This window comes from Monodelphis domestica, chromosome 2 (genome assembly GCF_027887165.1).
Source record: "Monodelphis domestica isolate mMonDom1 chromosome 2, mMonDom1.pri, whole genome shotgun sequence".
NCBI classification, from domain to species: Eukaryota; Metazoa; Chordata; class Mammalia; order Didelphimorphia; family Didelphidae; genus Monodelphis; species Monodelphis domestica.
In genome coordinates, this window is record NC_077228.1 from 438,492,533 (window position 1) to 438,512,842 (window position 20,310).

General features: G+C 35.6%; 1 protein-coding gene across 12 annotated transcripts in view; it reads left to right on the top strand.

Moving 5' to 3' along the window:
- ARID1B (AT-rich interaction domain 1B) overlaps positions 1-20,310 on the top strand; it is a 557,650-nt gene that overhangs the window by 238,656 nt on the left and 298,684 nt on the right. Inside the window, exon 1 of one of the 12 annotated variants that reach the window (XM_056818988.1) lies at positions 4,799-6,487. The exons of the other annotated variants lie outside the window; for them this stretch is intronic. The gene's annotated coding sequence lies outside the window, so the exon portion shown is untranslated. Of the gene's footprint in view, positions 1-4,798; positions 6,488-20,310 lie in introns of those variants that run through there. 12 annotated transcript variants of the gene reach the window in all.

Here is a 20,310-nt window from a genome sequence, read left to right on the forward strand (position 1 = left end):
TCAGGTTATCAAATGAGACCATTGAAATAATTGTGAATTATAACACTTAGATGTAAGTTACAAGTAGTATTATTCAGTATTAGTAGCTGATATTTATAAATCATTTTGAGGTTTATGAAACACTTGACTTGTATTATCTCTTTTATAATCTATAACTGTAAGCTTCTAGACCAGTGGTGTCAAACTCAAATAGACACCAGATCCCTATGGAGCCCATATTGACTTAGAAAACCACAAATGAATGTTATCTATGTTGCATTATAGTTTTATTTGTTTTGTTAAACACTTTTCATTTTAGTTTGCTTTGGGCTGCTCTCTATTCTGCTGGCCACAAGTCTGGCACCTCTCTTTTAGAGTGTAAGTTCCCTGGATGTAGTGACTATGTCTGAACCAATTTATCTCCTAATTATTTAAAATAAGAAAAACATAGATCTGATCAATTGATGGAAAACTCTCATGAAATGTTTTTGTTTACAGTCTATAACCTGATTACTTATATAATTAACATTAAATAATTATAATAATACGATAAGCTAATTTGAAGAGTTGAAGTGCAGCTCATTTTAGATTTCCCTAGTGGAATACATCTACCTTAAAAGTGGTATTTCCTAACAACAATAAGTACCATTTTGCAAATACAAATTCTCTGTACTCATAGATGCAAGTAAGTACTACTTCTTCCGGAGTCTAAAGTACAGAAACAGAAATGGAAAACTCAAGTGATTAAAGCCTCAACAGTATCTCTTTCAACTGGGAAAATAGAATTACTACCAAGTCTATTTGCTGGCCTACCTTTCTTTACGTAATAAATGTGCAGCTGAAAATCAGTAGCAGGTTTATTTTTTAGATCAAGATTACTTTTAAATACCCCAAATAAACTAATCTCTCTTTCCTGTGAGTTTGAATTTTCATAGTCTGTAATATGTGTGAAACTAATGGATAATAATCCCATAATAGTAAGGCAGTAGATAGAATGCTTAGCTTAGAATCAGGAAGAATCATTTTTCTGAGTTCAAATTTGTAGTGTGACTGTGATCAAGTCATTTTATCCCTTTTGTCTCAGTTTCCTCATTGTTAAAATGAGCTAGAGAAAAAAATGGCAAATCACTCCAGTAGTTTGCCAAGAAAACCCTAAATGAGATCACAAAGAGTTGGATATGTCTGAAAACAACTAAACAATAAATGCAATTCTTTATTTTTATAGCATATGAGAAATGGGGTTTTATTTACAGGATGCTCATGCTTAGCTAAAATAAATCAGATTTTATATGGTCAAAGCATCTTTTGAAGAGGGAGTATAGGGAGGAAGTTTTATTTTGGAAACTGATATAGACTTGATGTGAAAGGGAATGTGAGATCATTATCTTTATAAGACCGAAAATATTCTTTCCAAAATAGCATGTGCTTAAATTAGTAGTACAACTTAAATACATTCATAGATCATAGAATTTAAACTAATCTTATTTTACAACCAAGGAAACTGAGGTCTAGAGATTAATGACTCGTTGCTGCTCATATGGCTTTCAGTTGCAGAGCCGGAATTCAAATCCAAGTCCTCTGACCAAAATCTATGCAAATAGTGTGTGTGTGTGTGTGTGTGTGTGTGTGTGTGTGTGTGTGTGTGTGTGTGTGTGTGTGATATACCCAATACCATCACAAATCTCTTATTTTTATTTTAAAAATATTTTTAAAAGAAACTCTAGGGATGAATCAGTAATCACCTTCAAAATGTTTCAGCTTGTGAACAATAATGTCTGCTTTGTTATCTGAAGTGTTAGTGCAGCATATTCAGGACATAATGAGCCTGTTAAAGCTATAAAATCCATGGAAAATGAGCGTTCTCTTTCGTTATCAAATACCTTTTGTATTTTAAGTATTTTAAAAAATATCTTATCAGTGTCCCCAACGATTTCAATGTTGCACATCCTAAGGTAATTCATAATTAAAAGAATGAGTATCTCGCAAAGGATCTTCCTTTTGATGTTCATATTCAGTGATACATCATAGCCTTTTTTTCCTCCTTTCTTTCCTGGCAATGCAAATGGTTTCTGAGATATAAAAGTTTCTGAATGCTCCGGTAAGCATCAGTGCTAACTTACCTCTTGGGAATGACTGGTGTCCTTCTAAGACTCAGCATTGGTCCATTGTCTTTATTTTTGGTAGGCAAGGCCTTCTGAGGACTATAACCATTCTTATCCAAACAGTTTTTTTTAACATCTACATACCAGTTTAAAATCATATTTTAGTTCTTTCAAAAAGAATTCTATAGTGTAGTCTTTTTTTGGTAGGTATTTCAAAACCAATTTTTAAAGAAAATCTTAAGCCACACAGATCCTTTTTTTTTTTTAGATAGTGTCTTAATAGTAGTAAATTGTTACCTTTTCCTCTATGTTGGAAGTACTTAGCATTCACCTTTGGTAGATCACAGTGTCACAAAGGTGCAACTTTGCTCCTCACCTGTTGAGTTTGTTTACATAAACATCATTAGTCTTTTTCAGTGCTCAGCATGTAACATGTTAAAAATCCGTGTAGTGGAGAAAAAAAATGAATTGTGAAACAAGATTGACCTTTGAGCAAAGTTCTGCATCTGATACTTTTACCTTAGCCTGAATACAGGCTTACATCACCTGAAAGGTGATGTTTTTCTTTGTGTCTACCTTGTATCTTCATAATTTAATTAAAAGACACTCCTCCCTTATACTACTTAGTGATCTAGTGAACTATAGCCCTGAACTTATATGAGTCCTAGGTTGCATCGTTGTACCATCTGCCCTACAGAGATTTGTTGAGGAAAACATTTTAGAAATTTAAAAGTAATGTCAAGTTGTTAATGTTACGATTATCTTTAGTGACCAAAAAATAATATACTCAATGGTTTCTACCCTGGGGGCTCTAGACTCCACAAAAGCTGTGGCATTACATTCCAAGGGAGAGGATTCTTAAGTAAGCAAATTCTTAAGTAAGCAAAAATGTGTATAGATTGAATAAATAATATACCTTGTGCTCATTCATAAAACCTTTTTTTAAAAATGTGACTAGATACTATTGTGATAAATAAAATTATTGATTTAAAAGCTGTGCTGATTTCATGGTAGCTTTTTAAAATGTATTTTCTCAACGGAATGAATGAATAATATAATTGTGTGGCAAAGGACATTGCTTTTAAAAAATAATAGAAGGCTTATAAAATAATTGACAAGTACAGATGAAGCTCATCCCTTCCTTGTTCCTGTTATCTGCAAAAGTTCAAGCTCCATATTTTGTGGTAGCATTCTATCCACATGCCATTTTCTTTGGTCCTCTTAAGACCTAGACACAAGGATGATGGAGAGAAGGCTGAATAGGTAGTAGCAACCATTTACCAATTGCTTGACCATAGACATCCCATTAATTCTTAGACTTAAAGTGCTTTATGTTCAAATCCAGGTTCTGTGTTCCTTATTACCATTGTGCTATGGACAAACCACATATGTCTCTGGGCCTCAGTCTGTAAAACTACGAGGGATTTGTCCAAGTGACCTCTAAAGTCCATTCTAACTCAGTTTATTATCTCCATCTGTCAAATGGTAGGAGGAATACTTTTATTGCCTCCTGCACATGGTAAATCTGAAAGTGCTTCATTAAGTCCTGGGTGTTTTTTTTGTTGTTGTTGTTAGTTGTTTTATTTTTGTTTTGTTTTGTTTAGTTTTGGTTTTGGCCTTTTTTTGTACAACCAGCACTTAACATGGTGCTTAGTAAATGCCTCTTGACTTGATTAAGTGAGATGTAAATGTGAAATGATTGTTGTTACTATTTTCCTGTTTTCTACGGGACTTGTTTTTTGAAGCAAAGGTCACCAGAAACTCAGCCTACTCCTTGCAGAGTTCCAAAGAGGTCCTGCTGCTGCCCCCCACTACTCTGACCCACAGGGGGAAATGGTTCATTTAGAGCAAGGGTTAACTTTTTCTGTGCCATAATTCTTCTTGCTGTAGTATGCCGGAAGCCTATGGATCCTTTTGTCTGAATAATGTTTCTAAATATATATAATAAAGTACAAAGGAAACCAATTACATTGAAAGTGTTATCTTTTTAAAACTACAAAGCAAGTTCTTGGACATAAGGTTAGAAGCCCTTGCCCTTGATGGAGAAAGGGCAGCAGAAGGAGAGTGGGGGGTAGAGATGGAGAGAGAAGGAGATAGGGAGGAAATTGGTAGAGAAACAGAGAAGCAGCGAAGAGAAGTGAGAATTAGAGAAGCAAAAGGAAGAGACAGAGACAGTGGGGGAGATGGAGTGAGGGAGGAAGGGGAGGGGAGAGAAACAGATGGGGAGAGAGAGACAGAATGGGGGAGAGAGGGAGGAAGGAAGGGGAAGGGAGAGGGGGAGAGAGAGAAACAACAACAGAAAAGAGGGAGAAAGAGAATGAGAGACAGAAAAACTAGGAGAAAGGAAGAAAGAATAGAGAAGCCAGAAACAGGGAGGCAGGGAGGGAAGAAGAGAGGAAAAGTAAAAAAGACAGAGCAAAGACAGGAAAGGAGGGAAAGAGGCAGAGACAGAGGAAGGGGAGGAGACAGAAGAGAGGAGGAGGGAGAAAACCAGCCAGAAGGAGGGAGTGAGTGAAATCAAAAAGAGAAGGAAGGGGAGAGAAAAAAGTCAGAGAAAGAGAGATGTGGAGAAGAGGAAATGGAGGGGGGGTGCAGAGAGAGAGATCCTACATAATAAATGAGGGTTACCTCTATAGGTAGGAGGTATCGGTTCTTTTCAGTTTCCTTAAACAGACATTTTCCCACCCACCCACCCCCACTCCCATCTCTGTACTATAATTCTTCACAGCAAAGCTTCTCCAAGGAAAATTCAAGCCTCAACTCAGTTGACCGTTTTTTGTGTTTTATGACTCTGGGAACACACTTGCTCCTTCCTAATGGGATTTTGTGAGGCTCCCTCTTAGCTAGGACTGATAGTTACTTTTTGTTGACTAAGAGCCCGTCAGTGACAGCCTGTAAGTTAAACAAATCTGCATGGCTTCATCTTACGGTTATTTTTAGTCACTAGAATCTGTAGACTAGCAAATTTAAAAGTTGGCAGTGGATGGGCCTTTTGTGTTGCTCAGTGCTCCTCTCTATGTGTGTTCGCTCCCCTTCATCCCCCCTCCCCCCAAATAACAATAATAATTCTTGGCTCTAGGGAGAGGAAAAGCTTATATAACATGGGTCAAATTTTAAAGTCCCCAGGACCAGGGTATCCCTCTGGCGTCTCCTGTGGCACCCAAGGAGAAATTGACCCTGCTCCCTTAGCTGGCTTGCTGGCATTTGGCAAACCCAGAAAACCAGGGCACAGAGCTCGAGCTGGCCCCTGGCACGGACGTTGGGCAACATATTCAGCCACTTTCCATCCGAATGAGAAAAGGGGACATGATCCCAGCTATTTTTACTTCCTGGGAATGGGAGAAAAGGAAGGCAGAAAGAACTCTGTACTGTGTAATTTAGGGGAAAAAAAATTCTGACTCCATCGAGATTCTTTCCTGTTTACTTCTCGAGTCTTTGCTGTCCCTGAGTGTGTTTGACTAATGTAAGTCTCCCCCAGGAATATGAATTCTGTGGTACAATCCACCTCCTAACCTTCCTGGATATTTTTATAATTTATCATCAGCTGACACCGCCTGGGTAGAATATTCTTACCACTCCCTCTGGCTGCTGGAAGTCTGAAATTACATCTTTGTCTTTGAAGTCAGGCACACTGTTAGGGTTGCTATGGAGACAGGGTGGGTAATGGCCTCCACCGACAGGAGATTGGTATTTAGCGTTTGAACGCTGCTGTACACAAGGCCTTGATTTTTAGAGTGGTTACTGAACTATCCCCTTTTAGTAAATGTTTTAAAAATTACATTTTTACATGGTCTTACTAGATTAATAGTCATGGTTTATTTCATTTTAACTGCAAGGATAAAAGCATTATTCCATTAAATGGGTGGCTTTTTTCTCCTTTGGTTTATGCATTATTAACACAAGCTTTCCTGTTTTGCTTGTAACATTTTATAGGCTTTTTCAAACATGCAGTCAGATTTGCTCTGTTGCTCTTTTATTTGGGGGGTGGGTGGGTGTTAACCCCTTATCTCCTTGATCTTGCCTTCTTTTCTCAGCTCACAATTTGGAGTTACAGATAAAAGACAAAAGTTTTTATTTTATTTTTTATTTTTAAAACTGCAGAAGATGGGTCTGCTTTTTCTCCAGTTCTGTTTAAACCCACAGACCTTTAGGAAGTGCCTACTATGCTCATAGCATGTTGATACAACAAGGACTTTTATTTCAGAATACATCTTTTGCTTGAAGTGGCAACTTAATCTCAGCCCCTCCTCCTCCTTCATAGACTAAATGTGCTAGGAGCAAAGAGGGTATAAGGTTATAGGAAACTGCAGGTCATCACCAAATAGCTTTAGTAGGGGCAAAGCTTAGCAGTGATGTGTTCTTCCTCATTGATCTCTTTGATTCTGTGCCAGTCGGTTTAGAGAGATGTAAGTAGTCAATTTTTGACCATTTGGGGATTAATTATATGGTTTTCTAGGTTCTCCATTCTTCTTATTCCTACAGTGAGATAATAAATGTGAAAGTATTTGAAAAAGATCAAATCAAAGATATTATTTTTAAGACCATTTTAGTGTTCTCATTACACTGTGGGTCAAGGAGAGGTGGCCATATCGGGGAAGCTAAGTAGTAATATTAGCAACTCTTTATATAGCATTTTATGACTATGAGTGTTTATCTGTGTATATCTCTCCTGCCCCCTACCCCCACACCCTCTGGAAGTCTCTTTGAAGGGACGAACTGGCTTTTGTACACTCTGCTCAAAGCACATTAATTAATTAATATTTGATTTGAATTAATTTCTCTTTCATTGAGGTCATAGATTTAGAGCAGAAAAGGACCTTATAGGTCGTCTTAAGACAGACAGGAAGCTTTTCTTTAGTGCCTTCTCTGTAGTAGGCTTTGTGCTAAGTATGGAGGTACAAATAGTGCAAAAGTGGGTCCCTGCCCCCTAGGAGCTCACAATCAAATGGGGGAAGGCAAGAAACAAATTTATACAAAGAAGATCTACACAGGATCAATAGGAAATAATTAAAAGACAGCACTAGAATGAGTGGGTTTTAGTAGGGACTTGAAGAAAATCTAGGGGTGGAAATGAAGGAAGAACATCACAGGCAAGGAGGACAACCAGAGAAAATACCCAGAACTGAAAGATGGAGGATGTTGTTCATGGAACATGGAGGGAGGCCAGTGTCTCTGGATCTCAGAATACCTGGGTGGAGAAAGTTAAAAAACATGGGGAAAATGGGGCAGAGGGTCGGGTAGGGGTTAAGTTATGAATGTTTTGAATGTCAAACAGAGCATTTTTTATTTGATCTTGGAGTTGATAGGGATGACCTTTATTTTACAATAGGAGGATGTAAATAATACAAATGTTATGCATTATTCTGATTTTCCAGATTAGGAACCTCTGAGGTTCAGAGAAGTAAATTACTTCATGTTAACAACTTGAACTCAGGTTTTCTGACTTCTCAGATCATTGCTTTCTCCACAATAGACAGGCTGCCTCATTAATTTAGGGAAATTACTTACTTGGAATTGTTATAAATACAATAGACATTTGAGAGTAATGACTAAATGAAGTCTTATGGATAAGATGTTTAACAGTTCTTTAGGGCTAGAAATACTTGAGAATTTGCTACTTGTAGAAGTGTCCATCTTGAGCTTAAGACTCTATAAAATGTTCTTTGTTCTTCTATAAAAGGCCTTATTGGTATTTGGGTGTTTCTGTTGTGTCAGATCTTTTGTGACCCCACTAGATGTTTTCTTGGCAAAGATACTGGAGTGGATTATCATTTCCTTTTCTAGTATATTTTTCAGATGAGGAAACTGAGGCCAACAGGATTAAGTGACTTGCCCAGAGAAACACAGATAATAAGTATTTGGAGCTAGATTTGTACTCAGGAAAATGAGTTCTCCTGACTCTGAGCTCTGTACTCTGTCCACAGTGCTGCCCAGCTGCCCCTACAAACGACCCTAGTGAACATTTTGGCAGGATTTCCTAAATATTGAGACAACAAGGTATATTGCATAGAGGGCCTGTCTTGGAATCAGGAAGATCTGGATATTTCTTCTAACACTTCAGTTTTGTCTGACCTGAGCAAATTATTTGACCTTTCCTCACATTTGCCAGTTTTTTTTTTTAGACCACACAGTGATCTGCTGATTTGCATTGGTTAATGGAGTTCCCACACAAAGAATTAGATGGATTTACAAATCTGTACCCAAATTCCGAGAGCTAAGAATGGCTGTTCATTTTGTGACTGTTGAGTTTGATTAACATTGGTTAAAGGGATATGATCCTCTAAGTAGTCACCCAGAAGGCCTAGATAAGTAGCATCTGAGCAAATCTTCCTTCTCTTCTGGACATCCGGGAGTACCTCAACTGAGATCAGTAATGAGAGTGTCAGTAAGTTGTAAAAAATACCTATAAGTTGGCCTTGACCACTGAGCGTCATCATGTTTCAACTACAGGAAGGATATTGCAAGGGCACTTGGAAATCTCTTTGGACTATGGATCCTGTGTTATAAAAAGCTGTTAAGGAAAGGTATATTTTGGTACAAATAAATGCAGTTAATGCTATCTTGCTTTTTGGTGCCTTTGGAAATTTTAAGAATTCACTGTTGGAGAATATATTTTAGCTTTCCATTGCACTCATTTATACTCCCCTAGTCCAAAGAGGATAAGCTAGAAAAACATGTCTTTGATACTGAATTCATTTATCTCTTTATATGTGTGCAGGATGAGAACCAGGGATAGGAATCCTGCCTGATAATATTTGAGATCAAAAGTATAAGTGCTTGGAATTTTCAGCTGTATCCTACAACAAACTCAATTTTGGATTGAGTCATCAAAAATACATGTATTTATAACACACACTGTACATTTACCATTGCCTTAGGAGCTAAGAAAAATACAGTATCCAAAAATTCCAGTTATACAAATTCATTGTAGGTAACTTTGGATTGGAGGGTGGGGGGTGATGGTGCCAGAGAGAAGGTGGTAATTCAGGTTGCTTCTGCTCCCCTCTTGTGGCTTCTTCTAACAGATCTTCAGATGTCTATGATGGCTATTTGGGGTGCTACTACATACAAGGACCCCTTATTGCCCAAGTAGAGTCTCAAGGGCAGGGATAGGAAATAACGCAGAGAATTTGAAGTAGCTGCTGGTGCCAGCCCTGAGGGAGCCCTCGACACAGCCTTTGGAAAATCAGTCCCTTTACCGTTCCCCATGATGCTGTCCCAGGACCTGGTTTCCAGAGATATAGTACTTTTTATGGGAGAGAAGGACTCCAAAGAGTCCTGAGGGACCCTGCTGGGCCTACTTCCCAGTTCTGTAATAAGGTTGCTCCGAAGCTATTCGGCTAGAGGAACATTTAATGTAGTATATAAAGAATTTTCCTTGTGTGTATAGGGTATAGTTTCTGCTGAGAGTATGAAAGAACTGTGGTGACTTTCAGGATAGGGTTGACACCTCTAAGAATTCCTTCTGCTCCATTAACAACTCATGCTTTACAGTTAACAAAGCATTTTCCTCACAATAGCTTTGCAATGCGAAGTAGATACTGTGCAAGTATTCCCATTTTGCAGATAAAAATACTTAGCTCAAGTGAATTGTGGAAGGTCCCATTTTGAATAAGCTACAAAATCAGCATTTGTACCCAGATATCCTCACTGGGGGGTTAGCATTTAATATACTGAGTCACTCAGTGACATGAATTAAAGGCAGAATACCATATAGAATGAGATGAATAATAATAACAATAATAAAATTAATATTTTGGACTTTAGACTTGGCTCTCACTAACTAGCTGGGTTACAATAGGAAGATTAGTTAAGTGCTTAGAACTTCAATTTCTCTTTATTTCACATAGTTATTATAGAAATCGAGTAAAACAACATTATATCTGAAAATCCTGGAATGTCTCCCATACTTGGAATTTTCTTCCTCCTCATTTCTGCTTCCTGAATTTCCTGGTTTCTTTCAAGTTTCAGCTAAAATCCCACCATCTGTAAGAAGTCTTTTGGGAATCTTCATTAATGCCTCTCATTTGCTTCTGATATCACCTCCACTTTATTCTATTTGTGTCTTATTTGTTTTGTATAAATGGAGATTTTAAACCCTAGACTTCATTCCCCAGAAGTCTGTGGTATTTCCCAGAATTCCCTATAATCTTTCCTTTTTATTATTAGATATAAATTTAAGTTTTACAGTTCATAAAAGTTTTCATCTTGCCACACCCTTAGACTACGAGTTCCCGGAGAAAACTTCTTTTTTTTTTTTGCCATGATTGTTACCCCCCAGTGCCTGATTCATACATAGTATGCATTTAATAAATGTTTATCAAATTACTATTTGACTTTAGTGCTATTTTTCTAAATATTAAAGTGGATAAGTGATTTCATTGATGTGGGTGATTTCTCCAATTTGTATAGTTTGCTACCCACTTACTTCTTCATATCCTATGTGATTATTGTCCATGTTCTCTCAAAAATCCTTTTTACCTTGCTTGATTTTTTAATATATTTTTTGATTACTAGTCATGCACTGTCTGTCCATCTGTTGCTCATTTCACATGTTACATGGCTGTCTCATCTCCATTTCTGAGCATATTTCCTAAATGAGAATGTGAACATAGTTCATCCCTGAACAAAGCTCAATGGAAATGTAAATCTTATCTTCTCTAGAAAGATGCTCCTACTCTTTGAAACACCCAAGGAATATATAGTTCTTGATTAGCCAGTTTTTAATTAAGGGGTGAAGGGTTTCTTACCTATTTAAGTAATGCATGCCTGTTATTTAAGCCATTTTAAATGAAAATATTTCTAAAGTCCTTTGAAACAACAGTAATACCCTTATGGACCACCCCAAATTTTGCTCCTTTGCTGTGGGTCTGTGACAGTCTGCTTTTCCACAGCATTTTGTCTTTTATGATTAAAGTCTTCTATCCACTATTAATCAGCTATTATTATTATTATTATCATCATCATCTTTGCTACAATCTCTATACCTATATACTTTGCTACTTTCCTTGCCTTCTTTTTTGTTGTTTTACGGTGTTTTGTTTTTATATTATAGATATTTATCAATATATTCTACTCAGACCTCTCTTGTGACAAGGTAAAACAATTAGGTTAAACTAATAATAAAGTAACTTCATCTAAACGTGCATGCATTTCACATTATCTCAATTGTTCCTCACCCCAATTCTGAGATATAGGTGCTGCAATTATGCTTATATTTGAGGAAACTGAGTCACACAGAAGTTAAGTGATATACCCAGCTTCACATAGATAGGAAATATTTAAGGATAGATTTTGAATGTCTTATTGACTCTAGAACCAGTATCTTTTTTCACTTTCATTAAAAGAAAAACAAATTTCTCATAATAAATATTTAATCAAGCAAAATAAATGTATTGCCTATATATAAATGTCTGTTTATCCATCTGTCCATCCATCCATCCATCCATCCATCCATCCATCCATCCAACTATGTATCCGTCATCCATATGACTTATCTATCTTTATATCACATTCTACACCCTAAATTTATTAAAACATCTCATCATTATTGCTCTGGAGTCATTCATTGTATTGGTCATGGTTCTTACATATTTCAAAATTGTTTGATTATCACACTGTTTTTGAGATTCCTCCTGATTCTGCTTATTTGATTCTTCATCAGTCTATAAATGACACTGATATGGCATAAATATTTTTTTTTTCGTTTTGCTTAACTTTATTCTGATTCAATTAAATCTTTCAATTTAAAAAAAATCACCCTTTCCCTTCTTTCTTACAACATAATAGTCTTTCATTTATATACTATAATTTATTAATCATTTGATGGATATCCTTAGTTTTCAGTTTTTCTTGCCATCACAAAAAGAGCTAGTATCAGTAAATTTATACAAAAAGAACTTTTTCATCTTTTTTAATCTAATTTTTTAATATAAGCCTAGTAGTGTTATTGCTGTTGAGTAAGGTTTTGTGCATCAATGTGTATTTTCCCACAGCCCTTCCAACATTTATCATTCTTTTTTGTAGTCTTTGTCACTGTCATGGGCATGAGGTAGAATATCAGAATTGTTTTAATTTGCATTCCTTTAATAGTGATTTGGAACATTTTTTTGTATGTTATGAGATAGCCTGATTTTCTTCCCTTCAGAATTGCCTTTTCTTATTCTTAGATTATTTATCAAGTGAGAAATGGCTTTTATTCTTATAAATATGAATCAGTACTTCTATCTTGAAAAGAAGACCTTTATCAGAGAAACTAGCTAGTTTCTGCAAAGATTTTCCCCAGTTAATGTTTCAGTTTTAATCTTTTAGTATGTGGAATTTTTTGTGCAAAAACTTAGTTTTTATATAATCAATATTATTTTATCTTTTGTGATCTTCTCTGCCATTTGTTTGATCATATAGTGTTTTTTTATATACCATAAATATAAGGTGTATGGTTTTATTCTAAATCTGATTTCTTCTATATTGTTCTCCAATTTCTCAACAGGTTTTGTTAAAAAGTTATATAAGTATTTTTAAGTATGGAATCCTTATCTCTTGGGTCTTTGTGTTTACTGGTTTCTAAGGTATTTAGATACATTTGCTTCCTTGTGTTATGTACCTAATCTGTTCCACTGATCAACCTCACTTTTGAAACCAGTACCAAACTGTTTTGTGAGATTCACTGCTTTGCACCATAATTTAAGATCTGGCATTGCTGGACCTGCCTTGTTCATTCCCACTTCTTTTCATTATTTCTTTTGAGATTCTTGACCTTTTTTTTCCTTCTTATGAATTTCATTATTTTTCCTACTTCTGTAAAGCAATCCTTTTGTTACTGTGGCATGGTATCAAATGAGTAAATTTAGGAATTAGTCTTGTCATTTTTATGAAATTGACACATTCTACCCATCAGTTATTTGTATTTTTTCCAATTATTTAAATTTGTCTTTACAAATTTACAGTTATTTCCATTCATGTAGTTTCATTCTGTTGTGAAAGATAGACTTCAAAAGTATTTTATGCTTGCTATAGTAATATTTAAATGTAATTTTTCTTTTTTCCTTCTGGTTTTTACATGGAAATGTTCATGATTTGTGTGTATTTATTTTTACATACTTTGAGTTTGCCAACGTTATTAATTGTTTCAATTAACTTTTTAGCTGACTCTTTAGGGTTCTTTAATATACCATCATATCTGCAAAAAGTGATAATTTTGTGTTTTTTGTTACCTAGTTCCTGAATTTACTTTTACTTTTGCTATAACCAACATTTCTAATATTATGTCAAATAGAAATGATGATCATGTCTGGCTCCAGGCATTTTGTGATGGTCCCTTATTCTTAGAGCATTTCCTTCTGATTTCCCCAGCTTCTTTCAGATTCCAACTTAAATCCCATTTTATACTGCACAACTTTCCCTCTTAATTCCAATGCCTTCCTTTTGTTAATTGTTTCTAATTTGCCCTGTATGTAGCTTGTTTGGGGCAGTGAGGTAGTACAGTAGAGTTCCAGGCAGGAAGAGTGCTCAGGAAGACCTGAGTTTAAATATGACCTTAGATAACTCCTCCAATAAAAGGAGTCAGTAAAAATCTGAAGACTGACAACAATTAAACAGCAACAATAATAGCTTTTTTATGTTTGTTTGCTTATTTTGTCACCCTTTAGATTATAATCTCCTTCAGGGTAAGAACTGATTTTTGCCTCTTTTTTTCCCAGTGCTTTGCCTAAAGCCTGGCACATACTAATAAATGTGTATCGCTGACTATTATATTATTAATTAATAATGGACCTCTTTCATCCTTGAATTTATTTGAAAGGGTGTTTATCTAGTTTGTCTCTGTTAGTTTTAATGATAGCTCTTGGTTATACACAGTCACACACAATTTATCATTTAAATTTAAGGAGGGTTCTCTTAATCTTATTTTTCTAGTGTTAGGGTTTTAAAAAAAAAAACCAGAAATGTGTGTAGTGTTTTTGTTTTTTTTTTCCCATAATCCTTTTCTATATCTAGTGATAGAGGAATCTTTACTTGGTTAGGTAAGTTATAGTTTGCCTAGTATTAAAGCAACCTTATGTCCCCTTGACTTAATGCCTGTGAAACCAGATAACCAAGTTGCAGCTTGTTAGAATTGTCTCTAAAATTAGTCTCTGACTAAAGGCCTGAGGGGCTTTCCTATGAGTAAGTGCTTGAGATTTAGAGCATGAACATTCTATCATCTCTTTGGCTGTCTATGGAGAGGCCTGTTTTGTTCATTTTCCCACAGTTTTGACTTTTTGCTTACCAGGTGATATTTAGAGAGAATTGAATATCAGTTGTTTATTATATGGTTATTAATCATTCCCAAGCTCATATCAACAACAAATAAAAATAACTAGTTTCATGTATAAATAACATTGAGGTGCTTTTGGTGGGATATTTTTATATTTTCTTGAAGAGATTCATGAGATATTGCTCAGCTCTCTCGTTTTGAAATTGTGTTTAGACTCATTAATGCTTCCCTTTTCTTACCTGTTCTAGAAATTCAAGAAAAACTCAAAGTAAACAATTATTCCTAATTTAAAACAAATAGAACCCTAGAATAATGATAAAGTGGCAGAGAGGTAAATGTCCTCAATACTCCCATCTGACACTCCTTTCTTTATTCCTCCACTTGAGCCCTCATATACTTAATTATTTAAATGCAGTTTCGGAAGAAATCTTTTTACTAGGTAATCTCTTCTGTGGAACAAGCTTATGGATAACCTTATTCCAAATTGAAGATCATCTTTGACTTTGTTATAACCTGTCTTGATGATTTCACAGATTAATTACCTTCTTAGGAAGATCTATTATTTCTTAGGTATCTGATTTCTCAATGCAAACATAAGATTTGCCTAGATCATGACCATCTCTTGATCAATCCATCAAGGAGCATATATTAAGTACAATGTGATCCACTGTTTTAGTCCCTGTAATAATACAAGGAGAAAAATAAACTCTGTGGGCTCCTTGGAGGAAATATCTTATGCCCTCCAACCCTCTCTTCTCTCTTCAAACCGTCCAGGGCACTTTCCCCAATCCCCTTAGTTAGAGACTTTGCCTCATAACTTCACTGAAAAATTTGAGGGAATTTTCAGAGTTTCTGGTTAACCCTCCTTTTCTTTCCACATCATCCAACATATTTTCCCTCACCATCTCTACCTTCCACAGTGTCTCACATGAAGAGAAGACCCTGTTTCTTTGCGAAGCCTAATTCTTTTCTTTCATCTTTCATCCCATCGCCTCCCAACTTCTTCAACACATTTTTCTCACTCCCATCCCATGTTGTTGTCTTTCTCTTTCTGTCTGTGCTGCTTTTCTGATGACTACCAACATGTCCAAGTTTCCCCTTTAAAAGAAAATAAAACTTCTCCAGATTCTTCTTCTACACTTGCTTTTGCTATATATTTCTATTCCTTTTTGTCATTGTAGTCTTCAATAAAGTCATCTACTCTGTTTTCTCTCCTTTAAATTCTTTTTAATATGATTTCTAATCCCATCATCTCAGTTCTCTCTCTTGTGCTCTCTTCTTTCTATATATTATCTCATATCAATTCTCATGGATTTCATTATCATTTCTATATAAATTTCTCACATCCACATGTAACTATATATATCCCTATTTTCTTTCCTGAGATCCAGTCCTGTGCCACCAGTTAGTGTCCCCACCCCTGTCACCTTTTCTCCACTTTTCCCAACTTGCCTACTATTGAGCAGGCACCATCATCCTCCTAGACACCCAACCTTGGTGGCATTGTTTACCCCTCCCTCTCACCTTGCATATCCAATTGATTGCCGGATCCTGTCATTTTATCCCTTACAACATTTCTTATATTTCTGCCCCCTTCCTTTCTACCCACCCAACCAGAACTCTGACTTGGGCTCATATCCTCTCTTATACTATTGCAATATCTTTCTGATTAGGTTCCTTCCCCCGCCCCCAATCTCTCCACCTGAAATGGTACCAAGGTATATTTTCTAATGTGTCTCTTTCCCATCTAATTAAAATCACTCTCCTCTCTACCTTCTATTTCTAATAAAGCTACCCTACTTTTAACAGGGTCTTTGGACATGGCACTCCTTAGTTTCCCTGAGATTTTTAAGATTTAACTCAAATCCTTCCCACTACACGAAACCCTTGCTAGTCCCTTAGTTGTTCATGCCTTCTCTTCTCAGATTGCCTTCCATCTGCTTTTAGAATGTGGGTGTGTTTAGTTGTTTATGTGTGGTCTCCTTTACTATGAAAAGGTACTGGATGGCAAAGCCTGTGTTTTTTCCTTTCCTTTTATTCCAAGTGCTAAGCACAGTGCCTGGCAAAAACACTCAAAAAGTGACCGACTATAAAAAAGGGATTCTAAGAGGTAGGGAAGCCTTCTGTGTTCTTTGTTTATGTTTACCAGTGAACCCAAATAATGCTACAGAACCTTAACCTGTGGCAGAATAGCAGGAAGTCCTAAAAAAATTGTGGGGAAATTACTGGAAAACCCTGGAGTTCCCCTGGCAGCCTTTTTTAGGAGTAATATTCTTCAGCTCCCAGTTTGAGTGACTATTGAAGATGAGGAATGATGCCAACCAAGTTGGTAATTTTTTTTAAGAATGGTGACTATGTTGTCATGCTGACTTTTTTTGCCTTCTCTGGGTGTGCTCTATAGCATTTGGTAATTGACAATTCTCATCAATGTTTGGTTTACAAGCTGTAATTTGATGAATTTAATCATCTTCAGAATGTAAGAGACTGTCAAGAGTTCATATTCTGCTCCACTGTTGTACAACTTAAAACTGCTAGGATACTGGCAAGCAAGTTGAATGATACATGTATTTTGTAGTGAAGGGCAGGACTTTTGTTAACTACATATTAAAGTTCTACAAGCTTGGTATTTTGTAATAACTATATTTTACAGATAAAATAACATAGAATTGGAATATTCACATTTACACTCCTTCAGAACCTGTTTTGTTGTCTAAGTTTACATAATTAAATAACATGTTTTTACCTGAATTCACAGTTGTATTGGAAAATAATCTATTTTTAGTCTCTATACTATCTATACCACATGTGATATCTTTTAAAAAAATTCCCCTTTCTTTAAAGAAATTTAAAAAAATTATGAGGTCAAATACAAATTTTCTCTTTAGATTTCTTATATTTATTTTGTGGCATATTGTTGTTTGTATTGCTAGAAATAAGGGAGTATATAATAATGATCGTTTCTCATTTAATCGACACTATAACAATCTTTTTTTTTTATCCTTACCTTTTGTCTTAGAATTAATACTATGTATTGGTGCCAAGGCAGAAGAATTGGTAAAGGCTAGGCAATGGGACTCTCAATACACTGAGCCATTTAGCTGCTTCTTAATTTAATCTTTATCATCTGTATGCTTCTTTCCAGTCCAAATTCTATTGTTCAATGAAGAAAGAAGGTAAATTTATGTACTTAGTCTGCTAAGAAAGAGATATAGGAAATAGTAATTGGGTGATTAGAATTGAAGATGGAAAGATCTATGTTGAATTTGCTCTGATACTTTTTCTAACTTTGAGACCTTGGGCAAGACTCTCAACAGCTGTTTACTTTAAAAACCTCCCTAGAATTCACCTGCTTTTTTGTCTTTGTGGAGAGAGTTTCTCCCTGTCAGGTTTGCTTTCTTAAAGAAATCATACATCCATCTATTAATCTGTCTCTTAAGTTTACTGATGTGTTTTTAACTTTCTGGAAAGAAGAAAAAATACAGATTCACCACAATTGCCAAATACTTTAAAATAAAGTGCCTAATTTATATAAAAATTATTTCTTCAACATAGGCACTGGTCTGTCTTCTGTAATGTGGTGGGGTCATGGTCTGAGTTTTTGTGAGGCAAAAATTCATCACCTTGTGCTAACCTTTTGGGAGTGAGCTTCTCTAAACTAGTTTTGCTCCTGGGCCTTGGAGAATCCTTCCCAGGGCCTGTAATTGAAAACCTTTTCCAGCTTGATAATACCTCTCTATTTTGCAGGCATAGCTTTTATGTTGGAGGGATGGGTCAGAGGCTTAGGTCATTCTATGCCCTAGTCAAGAGATAGGATCAGGACTTGTGGTGGAATGTAAAAAAGTTTAAAAAAAGGCTCATAGAACAATATTTAAACTTTTTCTCCAGGCCTCCTCTGAGATGTAGAGTTAAATTCATTGTCTTGATTGATTTCAGTTCTATATGTCTACAGTTTACCCTGTGTAAGAATTCCCTCCATCGTTAACTGCCCCTCGCCTTGTGATATGTTACTTTTGATGGTTAAACCGTTAAATTTTTGTTTTATTTTCTTAAACCAGCATTTTAAAAAATTTCTTCTTTTCCCCTTTTGTGTAGTAGAACTAGTTTTTGTTTTTGTTATTCCCCTTAAAAATTTTTTAGCTTGGTTCCTGGGACCATAGAGCATCTTCCACTGCTATAGCTGTGGAACTAAAGCGGGAAAGGGAGTTATGTAATTTCAGTAACCAAGCAGAACAACTTTTAAAGATGGGTGAGAAATTTCTGAAATTGAATCTTCCTTCCCCTCCTCCACACTTCCTAACCCAGATGGTAACTATCTGGGGTTTCCAGTTCAGCAAAAATCAGTAACTATGACATATGTCTCTACTTAAATACAAAATTCTGAAGTGTGTTTTGGTTTTATTATAGCAACAAGACCATAGAAAAGTTGTTAAATGGGGACGTGAGATTTCTATATTAAAATACTGAACAAAATGGACTTCTTTTCTCTATAAATATAAATTTAGCTTGATGTTTTTAATAGCAGGGTATTATACCATGCTACTTGGGACTCTAAATCTCTCAGAGAAAATGGTCACAGATTTAGATTGTTGGCAAGGTCTAGGCTAATTGGAGCTGATTTGTTATTATGGAGGGAGTTTGATTCTTTAAGATATGTGGATTGTTATAACATCTCATTGTTAATACTTTTTTCTCTTCAAAAATACTAGCAGTCTAGTATTTTGTAAAAAGATATTTGCAAAGTGCTATAGCAGTGTGGTAACATTTTGGAACTCTTTCTGGCTAAACAGATTACTCCTGTCTTCAGAAATTTTCAGTTTTAGAGTCACTGATTATTTTCTGCTATAAGCAAAGAGAATTTCAGTCTTAGATCCCTGCTGTGCTGGTGGGGGCAGGTCAGCATTTGTGTTGGTCTATTACTTATTTTCTTAGGAGGATAAAGATTGTAAAAACATTTCCCCAAGCCGGAAACAATTTGGTTAACACATTTATTTGAGGCTTTTGGCCTTTCTCACTTTTGTCTCTAGTAAAGCTAAAGTAAGGACTTAGACTAAGGAGAGGCTCCTCATACTTTATGCTTGTGATAGCTCTTTGTTGATCTAAGAGAGCACTTTAAGAAAGCTAGGTCACTTTGTGTGATTATGGAGAGCACTTGTTTCTCTCCTATTCAAGATGGAAAAATAATAGTTTTTGTTCAGTGGAGATGATTTCCTGTCCCCTCCACCCCTATCTTCTCTTTAGAAGTTTCCTAATAATTAAGAGGTCTCTTATTTGAGCTAATTCCCTTCCCTTTTAAGGCTGAATATTTTGAATCGCTTGGGTTTTCCTTCACTTTACTAAGGAGTTTAATATTCATATTAAATTACTCTTAGGACCCTGTAGAATACATTTTTATTTCCTTGAACTTTTCTAAATCTTTGGTTGAAAAATTTTCTCCAGTTGGATAATTGGACTATGTTCCATGCATGATATGGCATCTGTTTTGGTGACAGATGTCCTTTCCTCTTTGGTACTAAGTTCCCTTCATTGTTTATGGAATTATTGCTCCCAAAATAAATTTTCAGAATTTTCTAGTAAGGTAGAATTATATTTTCTTTCACTCTGTAATTACTGTATTTCAACCATAATTCCTTCCAGGAAATTATTTGTAGAAATTTAAAAAATACCATTGCTATTAATGAACAAAATTAGGTGAGTCTGAATGGGTGTTGTGTATGTTCTTTTGAGTCAATTTTCGAGTAAAGTGGTCGAGGGATTAAGTTACTATTTCTTGCCTATTCTTCTTGTTTCATTTTTCAGCCTAAAAAGCACTTGTCAAAAAGGGAAAATCCCAAGATTCATAATGAATCCAGGAACCAGAATAAGATTTGTATGTATCTAAATGATACTGCGTCGTTCGACTTTTGGTTTTTCATTTCTTATACTTAGATATTTGTACCTTTGAGTGTAAAGATTTATACATATATGTATGCATATATA